This window comes from Haplochromis burtoni, unplaced genomic scaffold (genome assembly GCF_018398535.1).
Source record: "Haplochromis burtoni strain Fernald_Lab_line unplaced genomic scaffold, NCSU_Asbu1 Contig_504, whole genome shotgun sequence".
In the NCBI taxonomy this organism is placed as follows: Eukaryota; Metazoa; Chordata; class Actinopteri; order Cichliformes; family Cichlidae; genus Haplochromis; species Haplochromis burtoni.
The window spans coordinates 214193-231471 of record NW_024582865.1 but is presented as its reverse complement, the minus strand read 5'-3'; the positions used below and the strand labels follow the sequence as shown (position 1 = coordinate 231471).

Here is a 17279-nt window from a genome sequence, read left to right as displayed (position 1 = left end):
CTCTCCAAATGGGAAAGCATCTAATCTAAATGACTGTCTGCTGCGCTTGAAGTGCCAAGCAACCCTCTCTCTCTCTCTCGCTCTCTTGGCTACCGGAACAGCTGGCTGGTGGACGCTTTAGTTCAGAGAAGAAGCGACGGATCGAGGCACATAGCTATAGAAACAGAGGGAGAGCAGAGGAAAGAGAGAGAGAGAGGGAGAGAGAGGTGGAATTCTAACGAATTAATCACTGTCTGTTCCCGTGAGTGTGTGTGTGTGAGAGAGAGAGCGTGAGAGTCAAAGGCAGTGAAATAGAGAGAGAGAGAGAGAGAGAGAGAGAGAGAGAGAGAGAGAGAGAGAGAGAGAGAGAGAGGAGGGGGAGCGGAGCCTGACGCAGTGTGAGAGGCAGAAACTGAGAGGAGAGAGGCAAAGAACGAGGGAGACAGCAGCGGGCAGGCAGCGCGTCACATCAGGCGCCGTTTTGCATCCAGAAAATCTTGACGCGGGTCAATAACCACATTGACTGATGCCGTGATCGCACGAGCCACTTCCCGGTCACCGCTCTTCACGGAGACCGCAGAGGAGACAAGCTGGGACAAATCAGTACAGACAAAGATAAATACATATATATATAAATATAAATATCCCAGTATCAACAAAACCACACATACTGCCAGAGGCAACGAGGGGACGTTGGTGCCGCGGACACCTGCGAGGCGAAGCTCTTCTTCTTCTTCTTTTTCTACGCTTGCATCTGGAACAGGTAAAGTGAAAAACCATGAGGAGCATGTGTGAACTGCGTGCAGGGCTTTCATGTGCGTTTCATGTGTGTTTCTCGTGATGGCTGGACTCGCACTGCGTAGGCAACTTTGAAATATGTCAAGCGCTCTGGCATTCCTGCGGTTCCGAATTTACCGACACTGAAGCCCGTGTCTAAGAATGTGTGTGTGTGTGTGCTCTGTGTGTGTGTGTGTGTGTGTGTGTGTGTGTGTGTGTGTGTGTGTGTGTCTGTGTGTGTGTGTGTGTGTCTCTCTATGTGTGCGTGTGCACGCGCGCATGCATTGGTGGTGAACGTGGGGTGGGGGTGGGGGGGTTGCTGAATGGCTATTCCCAGGCAGCTTGTCTTGACTGTCTTATCTCCATCCTCATGAGTCCATTGATAAATGCGGGCGCAGATACAGTACGTACACCCAGATTTACATTATCAGTCCGGTGGATGCATGCCTGACAGACACCGTGCTCCATTCCGTGCAAGTAATTTCTGTTCAGATTTTGATGCAAGCCTGCTCAGGATTTGGTAATATTTCTGAGGTGGGGCCACATTTTGCTCACATTTAGGTCGGTCACTTGCTCTTACTGTACTTTTCGTCCCGGGACGCTCTGTAGTGCCAGAGCCTTCATACCCCTCTGCAGCCCCGTGTTCAGCACCTTGGACAGCGGCTCCACACAAGCCGGGTCGCCCGGAGAGAAAAATCCTGCACTCCGAACTCTTTCCCCCCTCCTCTGTGTTGATGATGTTTTGAAATCGTTATTTCAGCTGTAGATGTCTTACTTTATTCTCAAGCGGAAATAACTTTACACTCATATGATGCCGAAACAGTATTCTCCATAATTTCTGTTTTCCCCCTCTAAACACGCAGAGCACCTTCACCACTGCACTGTAGAAAATCCCACCATAGAAGAAATTGACCATGTGCAGGTGCAGGTGACTAATTAAAGGGGCATTCCTGGGATTTGGTATTATGTTACCTTAAAGTTGGGAGAACATGAGATTGGGTGAAAAAAAAAAAACGTCTGTTGGTTTCCTCCCTTCAGGGGTCACCATAATTTCTCACACCTCAGCCGTTTCTCCACATTTCTCTTCCTTAACAATGGCTTCTTGACAGACAGCCTTCCACTGAGACCTTCTGATGATGCCTCAGTGAACAGTAGATGGATCAACTAAAAGTCCAGATGCATCTCTGAGGTCCTGTGTCAGGCCCTTGTTGGATTTTTCGTTTCCATTTCTTAAGGACACGACTTTCAGATACTGTTCTGTTATAGGTAGTTTTTTTTAGGCCTGCTACTCCTTTTGTCCTCTACTTGTCCAGTATCCTCAAATCTTTTAAGGACACACTGCACACTATGCCGAGATATGCCAGGTTTTCAACTAAAAGCTCTTTCGAGAATCACCTTGTTGACACAGAAATGCTATTTTATGTCTGCTAATTTTTATATATACATTTTTCCCAACAGGCTGCTAATTCCTCTTTAAGGGTCTCCACAGCAGATCATCTGCCTCCATCTCAACCTGTCCCTACCATCCTCCTCTGTCACACCAGCCCTCTGCATGTCCTCCTTCACTATATCCACAAACCTCCTCTGTGATTTTCCTCTTTTCTCCATCCTCAACTTCCTTTGTCAAGTATATCCACAATCACTCCTTTGCCCATGTCCAAACCATCTCAGCCTTGTGTCCTAACATTGTCTTCAAACTGCTCAACCTGAGCTGTCCCTCTGATGTACTCATTTCTGATTGTGTCCATCCTGATCACTCCCAGTAATCATTTTAGCCTTTTGAACTCTGCCACCCACTCCTCCTCCCATTGTTGTGTCAGCACCACCATCTCCAAACCATACATCACAGTCGGTCTCACTACCATCTTGTAATCCTTCTCTTTCCCTTTAATTTTGACCAAAATGAGGTCAAAATTAAAGCAGCTTATTACGAATCCCAAACATAATATTGTGTCTCCTAACTAGACCTTTTGTCAAACTTTAGTGTCACCTCCTGAGCTGCATAAGTCATTATTTTTCAGGTTTCATGATCATTGTGACAAATAAATGAAACTTCCTGTGTGAAACCAATGGTGAATCCCTTAAAGGAAAAACTGAATACAAGTAGAGAAACCTAATTAATGATAATTCTTCCTAATAGGGGACCGGGTGGGCTGGACTGACTTAATGAACACTGGAATAACGTGAAGTGTATTCACATGGTTTTCACAGTAACTGGATTTGAACCCTGTTGAATACTTAAAGTAGATTTTTGGGAGACCTTTTGTTACCTCTCATCGCCATCATGCAAACATCACTTCAACAGAGTTTCACACATTCAGAGTGACGAGCAGCAGCGCTGTTTAACACTGGGACTCGTGGTGGCTCCAGACTTTGCTAAATAAGTTTCATTCCTTCCCTCCATGCTTTTATTTGTTTCCACAGCTTTTCCATAAATGAATAAACTGGCTGTGAAGCCATAAACCACACCTTTAAAAACAGCCCTGACGTGTTTTTTATAAACACAGCAGCCCGCTAAGTGCACGCGTGTGAGCCAGAGTCACTCAGCCAGTTAAATTTTGGCTTCTGTGCCCCGTGCCTCCTGCCCACTGCCCCACTATCTCTTGTAACGGATGTTGTTGCCACTTTGTCCCATAGGGCATGGACTACTAACAGAGTTTTTCCACTGACTGACTCCAATTGTTGGCTGAGTGCCACAGAGGGAGAGCAGGAAAGAAAAGGAAGAAGGAAAGATTGATAGAAAGAAAAGAGCGAGAGAGGAGCATGGCCCCACTCCTGGCACCATGAATAGACATGAGGTAGTTCCAGCATTAACAGTTTCAATGACTCAGTTTAGGACATTATGCTTTTGGGATTTTAAAATGGTTGACTGGCTCTTTTTAAGGCCGGAGATCCTCTGTCACAGTGAACTCTTTACTTATCCTGGGAATTCACTGATAACTATCTTAGAGGTCGCTCATCTTGCTTTCATCCTGCATTAGCACTGCAGTGCTTGCTGCAGCAGTACACTTCTCCAATCAACAGGGACATCCCCCCTTCTCCCCTACAAACCTGTGCTTACCAACCTGCTTTGTTTGGTTGCTTTGCACGACTAAGCCAAACAACATCTCTTTGCAAGCAGCTCCACAGTGAGAGCATTTTGTGCCAAAGCGGCACAAGTGGGAAAAATCTTGCGACCTTAATGGTTACATTTCTAATAAGACAGGTGGCAACACTAAAAATCAGCCATAATGAGAAGTGACAACTTTAGTGGAGAGGAACTGCCAGGATGTCCGCAGGACTAAATGAATGAAAACTGATGGGCGGTGATGTCTGTACTGCTTTCAGTTGGTGCTCTTAACCTTCTCCTGAAGTTGTAAGACGTTTTTTTTCTCTCCATCTCTTGCTGTCTCATTTACTGTAGACCCAAGAGCGAGCTATCCATCCATAGTACAATCCAAGTACCTAGAGGCATGACTGTGGGGCAAGTTCTTCAGGAATAGCGCGGCGATGTAATGGGAGCTCACTCCTTGCTCTCCCATCCACTTATTGCATTTTTTCGCCCCTTTGGCTGTCGCTGCAAGAGAGCAACACAGGGCGTGTATCTGGTGAAATCCCCAGCTTAATTTCAGAATCAACTCTCACCAGTTTTTATTTGTCAAAGCCATCCATATTTCAACAGAAACCAGCTCCCCATATTAAGCATGTTGGTGCAGAGTGCTGGCAGAAGCTCTCGTCATAATGTTGATCTTTGTTGAGAGGGAATACCCCGTCGTGTGGAAGCAATTCCGCTTGCATAGTTAATGTGGCACCTCAGTGCTGACTGGGCCTGAATGTGAATACTTTTTTCCCCTTTACTGCGCTATTACTGCAAAATGTTGTGTTACATTTATTGTTTTTCCTTCTTTTTCTTAATAGAAATACAAGTTGGTTGTACAAAAGTCTTAGATTAGGCTACTTGTGTTGAAAGGGGAAAAACTTAACACCTCCACGCTCATGGAGTCATGCACAACGTGCAGCCACAGCAGCCGTGGCATGCACATGTACTCAGCTGAATGCGAACAATGCATGTGCACAAGAAGGGGAGAGGGACGGGTAGCGCAAATAAACACACGTCTACACACAGAGGTGCACGCGGGCGTGCTACAGACACACACTTCCCAGCAAAGGATGCGCACACTCAGGCGAGCACATGGATTAATAATGTACCATATTCCCTGTAGGAGGCTAGTTAGCATTTCAGGAAGATTGCACAAACACTGGGGAACTGTAATTAGGAAGTTATTGTTACAAGTTGCAACTCTCTGTCTCTCTCCCTTTCTCTCTCTCTTTCACGACACACACACACACACATACACACACACATTGGTAAGCATATAGGCGCATGCATGAATAAAGAATGCAAATGGTGAAGGTTGGGGTAGAGTATTTCTCAGCAAAAATGAGCAGAAACAACACAGAAAGATTAGATACACTATAAAAATGCGAGAATTTTTGCACAGCAATTTGCAGTTTTTGTAAATGCAGCTGAATATCAATGCTGACGCCTCTGAAATACTACCGGCGACCTACTGTGATTATATTCTATGCTGAAATGCACTTTATTTTATTAGAGTTAGTCTGCTGATGTAGATTACAGTAGGAGTACGATGCCAGTAAGTCTACTGAAATTTAACAAGGAATGTTTTTGCAGTTTATGCCACAAGACATGTGCAAAATAAATCAGGGGTGTGACGTTGCCCCAGACAAAACCTGAACAGTGCGTTAAAGCAACACAAAAGTTGTCTAAAAGAAGACTAACGCATTAAAAATACTCCAAAAACCTGCTGCCACAAAAAAGGGGAGCGCACAGTTTCTGTGGTCTGACGCAGCGTGAGTGACTGGAATCCAGCTTGTGGTGCATACAGCATTAAAAAGGTGCGTTTAAAAAAAAATTCAGAGTAACATCTCCTTTCGCAAATAGTCCCGCTGTCAGAGAGCGGTAGCTTCAGAAAAAATTCTTCAGAAGTTTTTTGTCTTATTCTATGGTGGATCTCAAATGAGCCAATCAAATCTGTCTGCATAGATGCAATGAGAAAATCTTCCTCTAATGTAGCTGTAGCTCTAATGTATAGCCAATTAGCGAGTAAGGAGCTATCCTCTCACAGCTCTGAAGTGGAAGGTGAGCTTTTCATTTTGGTCTGACGAAGGCCGTCAAAGTTTGCCCAACAGCAGCTGCATCCATTTAGGGTCTCGAGTCGCGGTGCATAAAGATTCCTGAGAGCCTGTTTCATTAACCCGGTCGTTACATTTTGAAATGCTGAGACAACCCAAAGCTGACCTCATACCTCATATCCATAGCGTAAATGATGAACGAGGTGCTTAATATCTGCTGACACGTATCTCGCTGTTGCCAGTTTTCCACAACTCGACCTAATCCTGACTTACACTCCCCAGTAAAGCTCTACGTAGCTTCTCCTTTTTCCTGTTTCTGTCCAAACATATTCCCGCTCTTCCCAAATTTACCTCTCATCTCTTCCCATCTATCTATACACATACCATAATGCACACGTCCTATGTGTGTGTGTATGTGTGTATTGAGTCAGCTAGTTTGTATGCCGGTTGCTGCCGTACCACCCCTCTCTAGAAATCAAGGCGAGATTGCTGTGTGTATGAGAGGAGGAGAAGAAGAAAGAGCAGAGAAGGGGGAGGGAAGGTGAAGAGGGTGAGGCGATAGAGACTGAAAAGAGAGATGGAGAGATGGAGAGAGGGATAGCGATGCCACGGGGCGAAATGAAAAAGGCAGAGTGGAGAAAAAACCCCAGCAACAAAAGGGTGGAAGAATCGCTCAATAGACATGTTTTCCTCCCATTCTCCTCGTCCTTTTTTCCCTTTTCCCCTCTGCCCTCTGTTCTGCAGACAGAACTGTCGCTGTAGCAGAGGTGGTTTGGAGACTGTGGCCTGGCAGAGACTTGAAAAGCTCTCTGATGCTCTGTGTCTGAGGTGCTCTTCAGGGCTAAGAGGAGAAATCTCTCCAGCTGTCCCATTAACTAGTGGAGGCTGGACCATTGAAATCGTATTACCTTCTCTGACTGAGCAGCACATCGGCTTCCTGACAAAGATCAGATCTGTTGTTAAAACCCCGAGACGCCAGCAGCAGCAGAACAACACTGAGATTTTGTTTTGTGATATGTCCCTCCTCTCTTATCTTTCAGGCATCTCTTCTTTGGCGACAAATTTCTCTAGGGTTTAGGCATCATTTGTATCCCCCTCCCATTGCCTGAAATGCTCTGAGAGCAGCTTTGAAAGAGGCAATGGTGGAGAAGAATGGTGAAGATGATTCTCTCCCCAGTTGCTTAACAGGTAACTTTTACATTTGAGAGTAAGATGATGATTGAATCCCCCCAAAACAATTTTGCTCAGTTTCTAAAAATCCAACCATTTTAACACCTGGAAGCTCTTTTTCAAACCACTTCACGGCATGCATGGCTGCCCCGGAAACAAGATGTAAAGAACGTACTCAAATAGAAACCCTGAGACACGTCTAACGACTTCTTATTTACAAGGAGCTCATTATCTTTCTGTGAAGTGTGTGCGTGCCCTCAACGACTATTGTTTAATTACAGCTGAGCAATATTATTAGGAGACATCGGGATAGTCAAGCTTAGGGGTTAAAAGCAGAATGTTTGGGCTTGTTTTTTTTTGTAAAAAAGAATTATAGAAATACAAGTATAAAGGGGAAGTATTCTGTGCCAGCAAGTGGGAAATATTAGCACATCCTTGTGAACTAGCTTGCTACTGACAGCATCCCGTGCTTAATTAATTCTGTTTTTTCTCCCATACTGTTATAATTGGTGGGGTAAGTCTTATTCACATCAGCACAGTCTACAGCACAGTTGGGTCCGAATCCCCCCCCCCGAGACAAAACACTAAATCGGGCACAATCAGCTAACCTCGTAACTCATCTGCTCACCGTCAACATACATCAGCAGCACATTGAATCCCTGATATGCGTGAGTTGTGTTATCAGGTAAGCTCTTTGTTTCTTTATTTTTCCAGCTTGTGGCAGAAGATCAAAAGAAAGCACTGAATGCACTGAAGAAGCTACTTTGTATGCATTTGTGTTACAAGTGTGAAAGTGGGCATCTACAAAAAGAAAAACAGCATTTCTTATGGTTTCAGTCTGTCAAGTCACGTCAAGTCAAGTTTGTTTGTATTGTCCAATATCCTATTCAGTGTCTCAGCAGGCTTTATAGGCTCACAGCAACAACAGCTCAGATCCAGAGCTTTCGAAGAGACAAGGAAATAAAAAAAGCAAAAAAAACCCCCAAAAACTGTGAGCACACAAAAAATGGAAACTGCTTGAGAGGAAATTCGAAAAGATATTCTCTCCTCTCTGCTGGGAGTATCGAATAACCTCAGATGTGTCAATGATGGAGCAAGACATGGTCTATAATTCCAATGTATCCACTAGCCTTTAGGTTTGTATAAACTCATGGAGCAGTTTGTGTAGCGTTCTCAGGCAGTGGGGAGGACGAGCACAGGACTGAGTGAAAAAGCTCTATGAAATACACAAGTGTTGGCCATTTCCAAAACCAGAGACCAAATTCAAGCTAATACTGGATGTTTTCACCATTCGAAGTGGAATCCTCGTGTTTTTATCAAAACATCTTAAAAATATATAAAGTAGGATAGTTACAATAATTCAGCAATGCATAACTTGTGAGGTTTTTGAGAAAGGTATAGCTGAAGAAGTCAAACATCACAAAAGACGCATGAATGTACATTCACTGGCCACTTGATTAGGTTCAGCTTACTCTTACCGCCTTGAACCTCTTTTGTCTTCAGGCATATATTAACAAGGTTCTGGAAACATTCCTCAGAGATTTTGGTCCATATTGGTAAAAAAATATTAAATGGCCTGTATTTATATAGCGCTTTACTAGTCCCTAAGAACCCCAAAGCGCTTTACATATCCAGTCATCCACCCATTCACACACTGGTGATGGCAAGCTACATTGTAGCCACAGCCACCCTGGGGCGCACTGACAGAGGCGAGGCTGCCGGACACTGGCGCCACCAGGCCCTCTGACCACCACCAGTAGGCAACGGGGGAAGTGTCTTGCCCAAGGACACAACGCCCGAGACTGTCCAAGCCGAGGCTCGATCCAGCAACCTTCCGATTACAAGGCGAACTCCCAACTCTTGAGCCACGATCGCCTGATATTGAGATGTTGGCATCAAGTGTTGGTCACACATCCATGATGAGAATCTCCTGTTCCATCACATCCCAAAGATGCTTTGCTGGACTAAGATTTGGTGACTGTGAAGACCACCTGAGTACAGGAAACTCAATGTCATGTTTAAGAAACCAGTCTGAGATGATCTGAGCTTTGTGACATTGTGTGATATCCTGGTGGAAGTAGCAATCAGAAGCGCACTGTAGTCATAAAGGGATGGACATGGTCAGGAACATTACTCAGGTAGGCTGTGGTTTTTGAATGATGTCTTGCACCAAGGAAATATCCCCAGCACTATTACAACGCCAGCCTGAAATACTGATGGTTTTGATTTTTGAAACCAAATTCTAATACTACCATCACAACTTCAGCAGAAACTGAGACATCACATCAGGTTTTTCCGATCTTCTATTATCCACCTTTGGTCTCAATTTCCTGTTCTTAGCTGTCAGGAGATGAATCCAGTGTGGTCTTCTGCTTGTAGCACAACACAAGGAGGTCTGACATCGTACATTCGGTAACGAGTGGTTATTTGAACTACTTTTGCCTTCATATCAGTTCAAAAAAGCCTGGCCATCCTTCTCTGACATCAACAAGACATTTTCTCTCAGAGAACTGCTGCTCACTGGATAGTTTCTCTTCTTTTGAACCACACTCTGTAAACTCTGCTGATGGTTTTTGTGGGAAAATCCCAGTAGTCCAGCCTGTTAGCCTGCCTGCAGTTGGTGTAGGCAGGCTTAAAAAAAAGCTAAAGCTGCAACCTACTTTCACCCAAGGTCCTCTTTTTTCATGTGGCAATTTAATCGTACCATGTCATGTCAGTTGTCACTGGTGCATACTGTGTTAGTGCAGGGGTCTCTTTAGCCAAGACATCATTAAAGTTAAATGAATCAATAAAATGAATGACTATTTCCTTAATCAGATCCACTATGACAGTCTTGGATGGCTGAAACAACTTCTCAGTTTTCAGCCACTGGCTCTGTGTTAAATAGTTTATGGTTATGATTTGTACTTTTTCAAGTTAATTAGTAATACCCATATGGCTGGCAGGGAAGCCAGCTTGATAAGTGGGTGTCCAATTTAAGTGTCTGTTTTGGTAAATTTGTGAAACACGGCCACAAGTGAACTTCAACCAGGAATAAAAGAAAACTAGTTTTTTGAAATAAACAGTTTTGGGGCATTTGATTCATGAATAATGCGTAAACACAGTGTGTACGTGTAAAAGTAACGCAAGCCCCACTATTTGTTGTTTCTGAATTTATTAGTGTAAGTGGATGCCATACTATTTGATGGTAAGGCTGCTGTTCACAGCTGCAGGTTTTTAGGAGTCCTGTGATCAAACATGTTTTTGCTTAATTGATCCCGTGTTTCCATGACTTGTCCTTGTTCCTGTTTTCGATTTTTAAAAATCTTCTTTGTTCAATTTAGCACTCCAGCTATTTACAAGCTTTGTGAAATCATCCAGTTGGCAATCACAGCAGAGGCTAAACCATACAAACCCTTTGTCAATTAGCGCGCTGCAACACCGGGGGGAAATACCAGCGCTTGGCAGGCAAATGTGTGTTTGGTGTGTGTGTGTGTGTGTTTATTAATGTGTCTGTTTTGTGTGAATTACTAAGTGACTGACTGAACGAGTGGGCAGACTAAGTGTTTGAAGGAGGTCAGAGGTCGTGTGTGTATGTTTATGTCAATTTGGGTGGATAGCACACATGCATATGTGTGTGTAGGCAGCAAATGCTGCCGGAAAATGCGTGTGTGTTTCCGAGTGTGCGCCGAGACAAACTAAATATCACTCCTTGTATAATCCTTTAATTTCCCAGAGCGTTGTGCATTTTATCCAGTTTTTGTAGCCAGCTTGAAGACACACAGAAGTGTGCTGAGAGTCTGTGTGAGGGAGTGTGCGTGTACGTGTGTGTGCACGCGTGCGTGTGTGCGCGTGCACTATGTGTCGGACAGCCGAACCAAAGAAAAGAAAGAGAAACACGAGCACGGCGTTGATATCTGTCAGCTGCTGGCAGTTTGTACTGCATGTTGGAAGTGTGACATGCTCTGTATTGAGGCATATGCTGGGTGTTAAATGTGTGAGTGAAGGCAGTGTAAGGTGTATATGATTTATAATGGCTGTCTGCGCTCAGCCTATGATTTTCTCCTTCTGTCTGTCGCTTTTTCTGTTTCCCGGGCATTGTGTTGTGATGTGACATGTTGTCTTCTAGCTTCTGCAGATTGGTTTTGTTTGAGGAGCCTTGCACAAAATGTTAAGAGTCGGCTCTTTATTTCAGCTTGTCTCGGGCGGTAAAAACATGCTGTTCAGAGTCATGAGTGCTAAAAAGGGAGCTGTCCGGTCTCGGGCTACAACTGATGATTGTTTTTCTTTAGAGTGAATCCTCCAATTATTTTCGATCGATGTTTATGAAACCACAAACAAGGACTTTAAAAAAGTTCATCACCTTTTTTTTTTCCAAAGGGACCAACAAAAAGAAGTAATTCTTCCACTGGAGAAGCTCGAATCAGGAGTGTATGTTTGTTAATAAAGAATGACTTGTGATTAACTTGTCATTGACCCCACTAATGGATTAAATGACTGTATAACTGATTTGAGATTTTTGGGTTACGTTACTGTGCAAAAGTCTTGAACCAACCCACATATCTTTATATTGTACTTACTTTTATATTATGCTTAATTTTCAAAGTTTTGCTTTGGTACCTGGCTGCTTGTTCGATCATTTGCAGTTCAATCCTTTTCATTTTTTCATTTTTTCAGAGGAATGTTTTTTAGTTTAACTGTTTGACACTGATCTATGGCTCATTCAAGAATAAGGAAAGCACCTAACTCAAGAGATAAACCAGACGACTGAGCAAAGAACCAATTTTATTACCAGCAGCCTGTCACAAAAACTAACTTTTAGCATTGCTTTAGCTGAAGCTATGAAAAATGTCAAAGATGCCCCAGATTAACAGGCATAAAATAGTATTAATAGACCGATGAGGTGATTTTCAAAGAGCTATTAGCTGAAACTGGACAAGTAGAGGACAAATGAAGAAGGCCTTAAAAAATTATCGTCAGCAGATGAAATGTATCTTAAAGTCATGTCCTTAAGAAAGAGAAGAAAAAATCCAGCAAATATCTGACACAGACCCTGAGAGATGCATCTGGCTCTCAAGCTGATCATTGAAGCCTCATCAAAAAAGGAAACAAAGCCATTTTTAAGGAAGTGCTGAAATTATGCCAAATTATACAGGAACTGAACTGAGAATCTGGGGCAACAGATCTTGGAGAGTGATGAATCAAAAAATAGAATTTTTGGTCAATATGTAAGTAGAGGGTCAGGAGAGAGCAGTGAGTGAGGGTAACACCTGGGAAAAAGAGAGAAATGCTTAGTTATGCCATATCAGACAAGAACTGGACAGAAAATCATTTATGGAGCGACGAATCCAAACGTGTAAGATTGTTCAAATCAGCAATATGTATGAAGGAGGTCAGGCAAAACTGAGGGCATTATGAACGCAGGAAAGTACCGTCAAATTTTGATCCACTGTGTAATACTATCAGGAAAATGTCTGACGGGCAACAGCTTCATTTTTAAGCATGACAATGATCCCAGACACACTGTCAGTGCAGTAAAAACATACCTGGATAGAAAGGGAAGAGAACAAAAAGCAGCCAGCATCCAAAGAAGAGCTTTGAATGTCCTTCAAGAAGCCTGGAGAGCTATTCCTGAAGACCACTTAAAGAAATGACTAAGAGAGTTCGGGCTGTGCTGAAGAATAAAGGTGATCACACCAAATATTGACTTTCAAACTTGTTAGAAACGTACAAGCTCTGTTTGTGCCTCAGATACTGTATTTCCATGTATGTTTGCATGCTTTAATAAATCACTCAACCTATTGTCAATTTTTTATACAATATAAAGAAATGAGGGGTGATTAAAAACATCTGGACAACAGCCAGTAGTAGATCCAGTAACTGAGAGATGGGGTACATCCTGTAAGCCACAAACGGCAACATGAAAGTCATTTTTTTATTACCGCAAATGCTTAATTAAAGCTCAGATTGCTGCATAACGTTTTCTGTTGTGTCACGCATTAAATAAAAAGGTTGTAACTCCAGTCATGTGTCTAAAATATTGTTAAAAATAATTTGAAGCTGACAGGAGATTCAGCTGCTTCTGTGCAAGAATGACAAAATCCACCTACCAGCACTTCCAAAGTTCACTAATTAACGCATCAGATCTTATTTGTTTTAATTGTTCAGAAACCAAAGTGTACAAACACCTCACAACCACACTGTGATAACAAGATCCCTCCGAATTTTAAAGTACAATGAGTCGTGAGCTTCACGTGTGCTCGCGGCTCGATTTTGTTTCTTCTGGACAGAATAAGGCTCGTTTTCCCCATTTTTCTAGTAATGGCTTCATATACCTTACAGACATGAGAATGATACTGATCCTCTCATCTATGAAAGCAATTAAGTGCATTTTCCAAAGTGTCAAATTATTCCCTCAAGCAATCGCAAATTATATTTAATCTCTACCATCAGTTTGACTTTGGAAGTAATGCATAGTTAAACACTTTAAACATTTCTTTAATCTTTAAAAGTAAGGCAACTTTATCTTTTACTTTTCTTCAAAGTTTTTATTTTTTAAGGGAACTGAAAACACACGCTGAGCATGAAATGCTTCACAGGGCAGGCGACATCCTGAGATGGTGAAAACAGTGTGAAAAGAAATTAAGAATGGCAAAAGCAAAGAAAAATCTTTGTGAATGTATCACAATGGCTCAGTGTTAGATGCACTCCCATCCTTATTTCTCCATCCCCTTAGATCTCCCACAGACATCTATTACCATGACAACACCGAGAATCCTGGGTAACGACAAACAAGCGGCGCTGTCAACCGCTCAGGACTGTTCAAGTGTTCAAGTGCTTCAGAGCTGCAGCAGGCGATGCTTCGCTCTGTGACACAGGGAAACTTAACCTTTCCCTTTTAATGACTTGTCAGTTTAAGCGACAGCAGAAATGTGTTTAAATCAGCTCGATTTAACAGCATAATCTCACGACATGCCCCTTTTCTATGAGGCCTTCCTCCTTCGGGGACTTTTTGGGAACAGTTCCCATCAGCATTACACAGGTGCGCTGCACCAGATGCCAAGATGCTACAAGTGAGAGTAAAGTTTTTTGGCCCATAAGTCACTTATTCAATCAAAAAATAAATCTGAAATCATATTAGGAGTGAAAGGTCAGGGCTGTCCTTAAACTGCAGTTAACCCCTTAGCAGTCCTATTAGTCCCCTAAACCATCCAATGTCCCGTGGGCGGTACGTCCGACTGCTAACAGTTTAAAATAATCTCATCACAAAGTCCATCCACTTCCTGTTCTGGGCATTCAGTCATTTTACAAGCAGGGCTGGTTCTTGCCTTGGTGACATCACCCACTGGTCTCTCAAGTCCCAGTGGATGCATCAGAGGCAACTGCGTGCAGACTGAAGTACACAGGGCATCAAACCACTAAATTGGCAGACAACCCACTCTTCCGGGAGTGGAGCTATTTGCCCGTCACTGCCATGAGTGGGATTTAACATCATTGTAAAGCTGTTGCTATGAGAGGCATATTTTCAACCCCCAGCACCTGCTTTCTTTTGGCACCACTAATCCACAACTACTGAGCTGAGCGTTGGAAAAACCCTAACGTCAAAGTTTGTTTTAGTGCCTTCTGTCTAGAATTTCACAATACAAGTTAGAGAAATATAGCACCATATCAGTGTCAGGATCCCGTCTGCCTGCTCTTCTTCATGTCCTCTGGTTAGAGTGGCACTGTAGCCTACAGTACAGTTAACCAGGCAGTGTCACCTAGCAACAAGTGTGTACATGCTCATGCTTTTATATGAAACATGTTTACAGCTCGTTTTTTTTTTTTTTTTATCATTTTGTTTCTTCTTCTTCTTATTAGACGTTATGTGTAACATATCAGGAAACAATTAGAATTACAAGTGATGCATATTTATAGTTTGTGATGACTGTTGATCTGGTCATGGTGTGCCCAGGCTTTTACCCTTTGACAGCTGGGACAGGCTACAGCCCCCTCACCCCCAACCCGCTGCCATTTTCACAGTAGGCCTCTATTCAAAGCTGAGGACATGAAGAACAGCAGGCAGGTGGTTTGAAAGTAGGTGCCAGTTCAGAATCGCCTGCTTCCCAATGAAAGCTGAGCCGGGTCCTGTGTTTAAAAATATATTTAAAAAAACAGGAAAATAACTAGTTAACACTCATTAAATTTGCACTGAATAATCAAGACTGTGATTGTGAGCCACTGCCACTCCTGTGTGCTGAGGCTGCCTTCCTCATGAATATTTCTGACATCAAAAAGCACAGCAGGCTTATTTAAAAGCATTTCAGCGTCTTAAAAAACCAGCAGCGCTCCAGAGATTTATTTAGATGTTCTTTCTAAAAGGCCTAAAATGTACATATTTAGTAAGGCAAAGAGCAACTGCAGAGAGCCAGAATGGTGCTCAGATTTTATCTCCACCGTGCACACAAAAATAAAGATGCTGTTTTAGCTGAGCTTCCTGATAAAATCAGAGTAGCATATCATAGAGCGTGAGGCACTCACACACACACACACACACACTGGTGCACACGCACGGCAGCTGCATGGTGATGTCAGGAACAAAGTCACATCATCTTGGAGAGAAAACAGGCCAGAATCTCATCACAGCTTCCTGAAATGAGATTACCACCACAGCCTTGCTTTTATATAGAAGTCAATATATCATTCATTCCTCCCTGCCTCCTTCCCCTACAAATTGCATTAAATCCCACATGCGTCCCTTAGAATCAAGACCGGATTTCTGGGTGGGGTGTTCAAGCAAGAGCTGGAGAGAGAAAGAAGGGAGAGCGCAAGTGAGAGAAAGAGAGATGCGAGTGGTGGGGACTTTAGAGAGCAGAGCCTCTTTGTGCGTCACTCAGAGCGAGCTCAGTCAAGGACACATTGAGACGTGTAAACTGAAAATATCACACACGGGAGGTTGTATCTGTTGTGTGTCTGCGTCTGTATGCGTGTCACACGGAGTTGGATGCACCATTATGTCTTTGAACACACGGGCTGAACGCAGTTAGGCTTTTGTGAGCAAAGCTGCTGCTCTCACATGCCTGCACTCACACTGGCTGCTGCTACAGGATACAACCAAAAGTATGTGGACACGTTTCAGTTATTTGCAGGTGGCGCAATATTTGGAACTGAGGTGACAAGATCCCCTGCTATTGCTTGCACTGGCAATAAGTCATCACACATTCAAATATACACATGTACATATGCATCTGGAAACTCACTCAAGAGCACAGCGTTTTATTTGCCTCTAACATACACTCTGAGCCATAATCATAAAACATCAAAAAAATCGACATCGATGAAATGTAGGATCGATGACAAGGAAGACAAGGATCTTTACATCAGAGATGAGATGTAGTTGGGAGTCGTGCTTACTAGATGCACAGCCACCCCGCATTTCTTTATATTTTGCTAAGACGATAGGAAATTTATTGAAACGTGCAAACTTATAATGGAAATACAGTTTATATGCAAACAAAAGGAGAATTTAAATTTCTAATGAGTTTATTCTTCAATACAGCCTGAAGGCAGCTTTCTTGTCATTTCTTTAAGCGGTCTTCACGAATACTTCTCCAGGCTTCTTGAAGGACATTCAAAGCTCTTCTTTGGATGTTGGCTGCCTTTTGTTCTCTTCTCTGTCAATATGATCCCATACTGCTTCAGTAATGTTGAGGTCCAGTCCTCTGGGGAGCCAAATCCATGACTGATAATGTTCCACTGTGTGTTTTTCTATCCAGGTATCTTTTTTTCCTGGTATTACACAGTGAATCAAACTTTGATGATACTTTCCTGTGTTCATAATTCCCTCAGTTTTGCCTGACCTCCTTCATACATATTGCTGATTTGAACAAACTTAAACATTCAGATTCATCCCTCCATAAATGATTCGCAGTCCAGTTCTTGTCTCATATGTCATAACTAAGCATTTCTCTCAGTTTCCCGTCCTTAAGAATGATTTCTTGACAGCCACCCCTCCACTGAGACCATTTCTGATGAAGCTTCTGTAAACAGCAGACGGATCAAGTGAAGGGCCAGATGCTGCTGCTGGCGAAGCTGCTGAAGTTACTGTTAATCTGCTGTAGATATATTTTGTTCTTCTTTTGTCCTTCACATGCTTGCTTTTTGGCAAGTTTCTAGCAAATAGCTCTCTGGGAATCACCTCGCTAGCAAAATGCATGTTAATCTGTGCTATTGGCATTTTTAGTAGATTCTACTAAATAAAT

The 17279-nt window shown here is 42.9% G+C and overlaps 1 protein-coding gene across 2 annotated transcripts in view; it reads left to right on the top strand.

The window, feature by feature from the left end:
• The first annotated feature begins 340 nt into the window (after positions 1-340).
• LOC102295446 (protein ELFN1) overlaps positions 341-17279 on the top strand; it is a 130991-nt gene continuing 114052 nt past the window's right edge. For both annotated transcript variants that reach the window (XM_005946984.2, XM_005946985.2), the window contains exon 1: positions 341-742. The gene's annotated coding sequence lies outside the window, so the exon portion shown is untranslated. The remainder of the gene's footprint in view (positions 743-17279) is intronic.